Below are 9352 nucleotides of genomic sequence, written 5' to 3'. Positions count from 1 at the left end.
CTTCTTTTCTTTCTGTTCTCTGGTGGGACCGCCCCCCCCCCATGACATCATCTGACATCTTGAAACACGGAAATGAAGAATTTGACATTTCTCTTCCAAATTCAAAACCTAAATTGTGACTTTTTGGAGATATTATGAAGGCAGCGGTCCTTTGATTTCAATCAGCAGGAAATTCTCTCTTCTATCATTATTGTGTTATGGTGTCAAGATGGTTTGGTAATTTGATTTTCAGGAACAAACAGCGTTTACAGGAAAGGTGCTGTTTTATCCTCGGTTAAGGGTCAAGGAGCCTAAAGCAGGATTTACACTGCTTCATCATCGTTGCATTGCTTCATGGTTGCGTTGCGCCATGGGTGCGCTGTGTCATGGTTGTGCTGTGACTTGTTTGCGTTGCATCATGATTGCACTGCATCATGGTTTCATTGTATCATCATTGCGTTGCTTCATGGTTGCATTGTTTCATGGTTGCTTTGCATCATGATTGAGTTGCATCGTGGTTGCGTTGCTACATGGTTGCGTTGCGTCATGGTTGCATTGCTACATGGTTGCGTTGCGTCATGGTTATGTTGCTACATGGTTGCGTTGCGTCATGGTTATGTTGCATCATAGTTACGTTACGACATGGTTGCATTGCGTGATGAATATGTTGCGTCATGGTTTTGTTGTATCATCATTGCGTTGCTTCATGGTTGCATTGCTTCATGGTTGCATTGCTTCATGGTTGAATTGTTTCATGATTGCTTTGCATCATGATTGCATTGCATCATGGTTGCCTTGCTACATGGTTGCGTTGCTACATGGTTGCGTTGCATCATGGTTATGTTGCATCATGGTTGCGTTGCGTGATGGTTGCGTTGCATCATGGTTATGTTGCATCATGGTTACGTTACGACATGGTTGCATTGCGTGATGAATATGTTGCGTCATGGTTTTGTTGCATCATGGTTGCGTTGCGTGATGGTTGTGATGCATCATGGTTGCGTTGCGTCATGGTTGTGTTGCGACTTGTTTGCGTTGCATCATGATTGCATTACATCATGGTTTCACTGTATCATCATTGCGTTGCTTCATGGTTGCATTGCTTCATGGTTGCATTGCTTCATGGTTGAATTGTTTCATGATTGCTTTGCATCATGATTGCATTGCATCATGGTTGCCTTGCTACATGGTTGCGTTGCTACATGGTTGCGTTGCATCATGGTTATGTTGCATCATGGTTGCGTTGCGTGATGGTTGCGTTGCATCATGGTTATGTTGCATCATGGTTACGTTACGACATGGTTGCATTGCGTGATGAATATGTTGCGTCATGGTTTTGTTGCATCATGGTTGCGTTGCGTGATGGTTGTGATGCATCATGGTTGCGTTGCGTGATGGCTGTGATGCATCATGGTTGCGTGGCGTCATGGTTATGTTGTGTCACGTTCGTTATTACATTTTGAATTTTTTTTTTTGAGCCACTTAAGAGATTTTGGCCCCATTCATTTTTTAACGTTTCTTGCGCTTTGATGTCATCATCTTTTGGTGGGAGGGGGGTCGTTCACTGTGTCGAAAATTATTTTTCAATGTGTACCAGGTGCGTGCAAATTTTGGTGAGTTTTTGCTAAAAGTTGCAGTAAAAAAGAAGAATTGCAAAATCAATCTGGTCCAAGGGCAGAGGTCTAGTAAAAGTTGTGTTTGTCTAATTTTTTTTTTACGAAGTTTTTCGGAGTTTCAAGTTAGTGCTAACATGTTGCAATGAAGATTCTAACAATTGTCAAAATGGTAGCAGTTGGATTTAAAGCTTTAGCTACAATAGAGGCCATTGGGGACTGGAGGTGTTTCTGGATCAGGGGTGTCCAAACGTTTTACCAGGAGGGCCAGATTTGTGGAGGTGAAAATGTGTGAGGGCCAACCAATCGACCTGCATTCTTTGAACCCCAAATAATAAAATAAACACTGTCAAATTAAAACCAGACTGCTAGATTTAAGCCAATCACAATCAAGAAATCGTACACACAGTTTTTAGAAAGAGCTGGGGGGGGTTCACATATTATTGATTTCATTACAGGAGCATGTGGCCCGATTAATATTTGAATGTGGGCCTCATACGGCCGGACTTTGGACATACCTGGCATGCAGTAGGTACTCTGGCTATGTGGTGCATGCTAACCGTTGGCTCTTGAACGCACGTTTAGCCCATGGAGTTGATGCAGGAGAAGAAGGGAGGGGTTCTTCTTTTTCCTTTTTCTACCGTTTACCAGTGCATGTGTGCCACCAATAGTTGGAAGAGGCTCGGTACGAAATGTCGTAGTGGTGCAAATTTCGCAAATCTTATTTCAGATTTTTTTCCAAAATATGAAAAACGTAGTGTTGTATAATTCTGTCCGAACACAAACTCCAATTATTAATTTCTCCTCCATAATACATTTTTTTAAACAGTTGGAATGAATTAAAAGACAGATGTCATCCATACCTCACTACCAAGTCCCAGTCCCTGATTGGTCAAAGTTCCACTTGGTTTACATTGGAACGCTCGTTTTGTACGTAGAGCCCTAAAATCGACTGAAAAAGCTATGTGGCTACGCGTGAACACAAACGTTTTGAACTTGGAAAACCGAAATCAGCACCCAGCTAGCAAGGCCAAGTAGGCCCCATATGGTCAAAAGTGGCCAGAAAATGTGGGTTTGTCCGCCGTTTCCACGGTGGAGCTCGCTACAATGTCCACCAGTGAGCCAACCCCACTCAGTGCCCACTTTAGCCAATTTGGGGCAAACAAAGGTGGGGCCCCATTTTCTGCCCACTTTTAAGCCATATGGCCCACTTGACCTTGCTGGCCGGGCATTTACATAGGCTTTTTATTGGAAGTGTTGTTGAACGTTGCTTTAAGAAAAATCTGTTCAATTTACAGGAAAAACCCTACTGAATGCTAAATTTAAAACATTAACAGTGAGGTCTAATATTAAAGAATGTCTTCATGTGGAAGAGTTTTTTTTTTTTTTTTGGTAAGTAGGATTGATCTTTCCCCTTTTTGTTCAGATATCCTCAGTCTGTCCTCAGCTAGAAGTCACGCGGGTTTCTGGGAAACGCATGCAGTGTGATCGGAACCAACGTTTTTTTTACCTCCCGTCGTTGGATTCTTGTTTGCAAACATGTTGCTGGGGCGTCTTGGATTTCTTCAAGCTCTTAGTCATTAGGGACTTCTGGTAACAGCTAAAATGAGAGGAAGTGAATGGTGACCACCAATCGATGATAATAATAATAAAAAAAGATTTCTGTAATTTACAGGTGCTTTTTTGTGTTCACAGCATCTTATTGGCACCTGTGACAAAACATTAGGAGATATGTTTGTTATTTTTATCGTAGGATGAAACAGAAAATGATTTGTTTGCAGATGACAACATTTTTTTTGATTCATTAGAAACAAAAGCCTTTTTATGTATGCACAGTATCATCAATTTTAAAAGAAATTCCTGAAATATAAGGAATACATTTATGTTAAAGACATTTTTCTAATGTTTCCCTCTTAAATTTATGATAGCTTTTTTATAGTGCAGCTCTGTGGTACAACTTCATAGGCAAAATGCTCTGCCTTTTCTTAAAATCACTTTTAAGACATAAAGAGGTCTTGAACAGAATATGCATAATTTTATAACCCTGTTATAATGAAAAAAATAGTTTGTTTACAACCATTTATTGCAAAGATATATTTAAGAATCCATTTAATTAATACCATCTTTAACCAGCAGAGGGAGTCGCTGGACAGACAGAACACTAGTTACTTCTACTGCACAATGGAATTGACAAGATGTGAAATAAAACAGCTTTTACATTAAAATGATGAGTCTTTTCAATGATAGGTGGTTTATTCTTATATACCATCTTTTAAGGCTCAAAGGGTTTAACAGTCACAGTCCCATTCATCCACACACACCTTCACACACTGCAAAACACCGGCGCCAACCTATACCCACCAGAAGCAATGTGGGGTTCAGTGCCTTGCTCAAGGATGCTTCGGCACACAGGTCGACCGCTCTATCACTGCACCACAAATCTAAAAAAAAAAAAACAATGGCATCCGAATTCATTATTATACTCCACATGGGTGGCTTCATGTGGAGTAGTAGTGACTTCATTAAATATCCAACAAAGACCCTCGAAAAACTCACAGTAAACGTTACAGACCAGTGCTTTTATTGGTTAATAAAAACTGATAATTAGAACCACTTGATGCCTATTAACTCACAAACGTGCACACACACACACACACACACACGCACAGTTTTATAATGCCAACTCTAGTCGTGCTTTACGTTGACTTCTCCCGTTCTGTTTTTGATGAGGCTCTGCGCTAGGACTGGTCTTTGGTCCTGACAAAGAGCAGGGTCCCCAAATGTGGTCACATCTGCTTACACTGCCAGGGGCAAGCCGCCTCTATAACCCCTTTGCAGGTGAGCACCTGGGGCGCGCAGGTGGAACCAATTTACTGAGTGACACTCCACCTGCCATAAAGAAAAGTTATTGGTCTTTGTAGGCTATCAAAAAAGAAAACTCACGCTATGCTTTTATTTTTTTTAATTATTGTCAATTCTTTCAACTTAATGTTACGATACACAAAGGAGACAGGATGGGGGGCGGAGTTGCTCTGCGCCAATGGTCCTGCCCACAACTCCAAGGATTTTTTGCTGCTCTACAGATGCTATGTCCTACAAAATGACACCGTTTTTTTTTTTTTTTTTAATCTAAACATGGCATAATCATAACTAAAAGACCATTGGGGACACTGAGAGGAATCCTTAACTTTAAGAGTATGAATCTCTAAATCTCCTCTGGGTCTCAACAAAATCCAAATAATAGTTTGGACAGCGGACAGAAAAAAACAAGGTTTGGCGGAAATGTTTACCACCAAGCTGTATGTGAGGATGACTTCAGTGGTGCTGGACGGGTAAAAGTTATCATTTTCATTTTTCTAGGAAGTTAAACAGCAGTGATATATTGCGGCAGCTGCGCCTAACACAGCATCACAGAAAGGTTCTTTAGTTTTTATTTGGACTCAGAAGGGGAGTTAGGGTCCAAGAGAACTGGCTATTTTCAAAGAGACCAGTACGGTATGGTGTTGAGTTTTGAAGGCTGTTTTCCCTCAAAATAGACTTAAATTTTAGGTAATTATTTAAGAATATGTCACTTTTCATTTTTGTAAGATAAATCCTACCTAGTATCAAAGTTGTGTCACTTCATAGATAGCTCATTTTAAAAAAAATTAGGTTAAAAAAAGTAAGTAAAGAAGTAAAAAGAAGTCACTGATATATTATGACAACTTTATTTTGGAGTTTTATGACAGAAACTTGGCCTGGATCCGATTTAAAAAAAAAAAAAAGTTTGTTTGCATAATTGATTGTTGTGTCTGTGTCATAGTCCAAGAAAATCTTTTTCATTCCCTAACAGATGTTCTCTTTCACTGGAGTTTTCCCACAAATGTATAAAACATGGAAAAAGCTAGCTATTAGCTGATATTAGCTAAAGAATATAACGCAATACCCACAAATGAATAAAACATGGAAAATGGATTTAAAAAAAAGCTAGCTAATAGCTAATTTAGTTAATAACTAGCTAAAAAAATAACACAAAAAAGAATACCCACAAATGTTTAAAACAGCACTGCAACAGACTGGCAGCCTGTCTGCTTTCGCCCACAAGTGGCCGGGATAGGCTCCAGCAGCCCCTGTGACCCGAAAGGAACAAAAACAGAAGACGAATAAATGAAAGTGTAAAACATGGAAAAGTGTTTTTAAAATAAGCAAGCTAATAGCCAACATTGGCTAAAAGCAAGCTTAAAAAATGTAACACAAAACAAAATACCTAAAAATGTGCAAAACATGAAAAATTATTTTTTATAAAAGCTAGCTAATAGCCGATATTAGCTAAAAAAATATGATGCTATGTCTGAATACCCACCCCGACCCATAATTACTAAAATAAATATATAGTGCTCACTATTTTTTTTCTTCACATGGCTAATATGACCTCATTGATTTAAAAAAAACACATTTATGTGAGTGTTTTATCACAACTATAAATCCAATGTGTTTTGATGACGAAAACATTGATGATTTTAAAAAAAACACAATGCTTTGTGGTCTGTATTTGTCAATCTAGAGCAGTGTTTTTCAACCAGTGTGCCGCGGCACACCAGTGTGCCGTGGGAGATGCTCAAGTGTGCCGTGGAAAATTGCCCTCATTAACTGATCTAAAAACATTAACCATCTCCAGGAAATCAGCTCTTTGTTCATCCAAACAGGTCCTGATAAAACACTGAGTAGTTAGGAATATGAAAGATCATAAAATACTTATTTCTTTGTGTTTAATTGATTCTATTAAAGACATTTTGATAAGAATGACGGCACCGCGATTTACCTGCAGCTATAACTGTTTTCTGAAAAGTCCCGCAGCTTTTACTGTCTCCACGACTCCACCAATCATTCTTGAAGGCTTAATCACATGTCATCAGTCTGACCAATCAGAAGTGTTTAAAGTCTAAACTTCCTTGTTCCAATTTAGCTCATAACTCACTCATTTCCAAAAAAAACACCAGCTAAAGCTCGTCTTTAGCGGTGTAGCTTTCCACAGAATCCGGTATCAGACCGTGGAACAAGTGAACAAAACCATGAAACTCAGAGACGCAAGTGTTTCTGCCGGTTTCTCGCCGTTTTCACACTACATCTCCCATGATGCATTTGCTTAAAGGGACAGCGCCTCAGCGTACAATGAGTCGTCCTTGTTACACGGATTGAAACCACAACGAACATACAGTTTGTATGTAACTTAACTTTTATTACATCTTTTAGAAAAAACATCTGCAACTTCCTGCTTTTTCTGCCACAATTATCACAAAAATGCACGTCAGATTGCCGGGGGGGGGGGGGGGGGGGCTGTAGATCAAAACAGACTATGAGTTTCTGCTTTTTTTTTTGGGGGGGGGGGGGGGGGTGCTGGTGTGCCGCGGGATTTTTGTCAAGGTTAAAGTGTGCCGTGGCTCAAAAAAGGTTGAAAAACACTGATCTAGAGAACACTGATGCACACTGGTTTGGCACAGACACTTCTGGAAAATCCCTTTTCGATTTTAGAATTGTAGGTTGTGTCCGAATTCCTTCACAGCTCACTTCATGGTCCACTCTATAGTGTGTTCACCTTTTTGTTTTGCTGTCCGAATCTACAATTCCAAAATCAAGTGCCCTGGAAATTTCCCAGAAGTCTCTGCGAAAAACCAGTGCGCATCAATGCTCACTAGATCGGCGAGTATAGACCACAACGAATTGCATCTGACGGTGGCGCCGTGGTTAGCGCTCTTGCCTCACAGCAAGAAGGCCCCCGGTTCAAGTCCCAGCTGGGGGACATGAAAAACACAACATCAATGGGGGACCTCTCTGTGTGGAGTTTGCATGTTCTCTCCGGGGTCTCCGGCTTCCTCCCACCGTCCAAAAACATGCTTCATAAGTGAATTGGTTAATCTAAATTGTCCCTAGGTGTGAATGTGAGAGTGAATGGGTGTGTAATTGTGGACATTCTACCCTGCAATAGACTGGCGATCTGTCCAGGGCATCCCCTGCCCTTGCCCACAAGTGGCTTGGATAGGCTCCGGCAGCCTTGTGCCCCCGAAAGGGAAAAATGGAATAGAAAATGAATGAATGAGAAAATCGCAACTTATGTTAATAAATCCAACTGAGTTTTTTCTTTAATGAAATTACCAGTAGCTGTTTTATACCATGACAATGAAGGTGTCATGAATTTACGACTCAATGATTTCACTGTTAGGACTGTAAACAACAGCAAAACTTGTTGAAAATAAAATAATTGTCACTTCTTATGACAGAATCTTGATGGATAAAAGTAGATCTTCCTGTCCGTACACTTGTAGGATCTGCTATACCATCACTAACGTAGTGATGCATTTCTTGATGGCTTCAAATTTTTACTTCTGTTCATTTTCTGTCATTCTGTTTCAGATTCGTCACTGTGGTTTTGATCGTTGTTAGTGGACATACAGGTTGACTCAACAAGCTGGAATTTTGATGGTAAAAAGCCCAGGAAAAAACAATGTTTGAACTAATCTGTCTGATTTCTGCTTTTGAAGCCTCAGCTGCTTCATTGCCTGCGTCACAAACCTCCATGACAGTTCCTCATGCTTGCAAGGGTCAAAGGTTGGTTGATGGCAGTGCTGCACCTCTGTGGTGGAGTTCTGAAGATCTGAAACGGGTGGAAGAGTTCATGCGCAGCTATCGTCACCAAGCTTGCAGTGTTTGTGGAAAGAGAGCCCATTGACTTCAGTCACACACCGTAACTCAAGTCTGTGTATGTGGGTGGAAGGGAGTGGGGATGCTAATCAGACCCAGATGAGTGAGGATGAGCGCTCGCTCTGAGATCACAACCTGAGAATGTGAGATAGGCCGAAGTGGCACCTTTTGTGCGAGAATGAAACCCACCGAGTGCTTTTGTTCAAGAGACTTCCCCCGACAGCTCCACCTGCCAAAAGCGACCGTCTGCACCATGTTTGAGGTAAAACAGGGGCCTGCTGCCACAATCTGCCTCAGCACAGCTTTACCAACGTTTTTCAAACGGGGGCTAAACTGGACTTTGTGTGTTTGTGTCGTAACTGCTGACGTAACAACGTGGGGGGAATTCTTTCTGACTTACAAACCTGTAGTCTGAGGTCAGTTATTTAGATTCTTCATCAATTTATTTTGGTATTTCACCCCTATCTACGCACTTGAGAAGCAAAATCAGTTTGTATTAGGAAACCTTCAGCTAGTTTACGTTGGGATTTTCTGACTTTTATAGTTTCTGAGCTTCCACGTATTTAAAGCCCCAATAAAAACTTCAATTAGATTCCTCTTTAAATGCTATTCATAGCATTTCTTTTAGGTTTCTTTTGACTTTCCACTTAGTTTTTCCTGTAATTCAACATACCTATAATTGAAAAAAAAAATTACCTCAAAGCTGTCTTCATTAATTAGCATTTAGCATATTTAGCCTGCTTGGCAATATTTAGCTTTTTTAGGGTAGTTTTATGTTGTATTTATTAATTGTGCTTTCATTCAGATGATGATCATTCAGACGCAAAACTATTTAAAGATTTTTCAAAAAGAAGCAACCGATTGAACTTTTTCTGTTATTTTTTTTTCTTTTTCTTTTTTAGTTTCAGCAGTTTTTGCAGCCTTTTTAGCTTGTTTTGGAGCATTGTTAGCTTGTTTTGTAATATTGTTAGCCTAAATTGTAGAATTTTTCTTCTTGATTTTTAGCATGCTATTTATTTGTAATTTTTTTAGCATCAATTAGAAATAATTGAACTTTATTTAATAAAAACATATAGGCCTAT

At 39.9% G+C, this 9352-nt stretch overlaps 1 long non-coding RNA gene across 1 annotated transcript; it reads right to left on the bottom strand.

Annotated features, from left to right (window-relative positions):
• Positions 1 to 3029: 3029 nt before the first annotated feature.
• LOC110016073 (uncharacterized) lies at positions 3030 to 5866 on the bottom strand. Its single transcript, XR_013652562.1, has 3 exons — positions 5621 to 5866; positions 3954 to 4033; positions 3030 to 3192 (listed from the first exon to the last, which is right to left on the bottom strand). It is a non-coding gene; the product is annotated as an uncharacterized LOC110016073 (long non-coding RNA).
• Between the last annotated feature and the right edge of the window lie 3486 nt (positions 5867 to 9352).

This window comes from Oryzias latipes, chromosome 2 (assembly GCF_053564925.1).
Source record: "Oryzias latipes strain Hd-rR chromosome 2, Olatipes_Hd-rR_3.1".
NCBI lineage: Eukaryota > Metazoa > Chordata > Actinopteri > Beloniformes > Adrianichthyidae > Oryzias > Oryzias latipes.
Note: the sequence above shows the minus strand (reverse complement) of the source record. Positions and strands in the feature narration are given on the sequence as shown.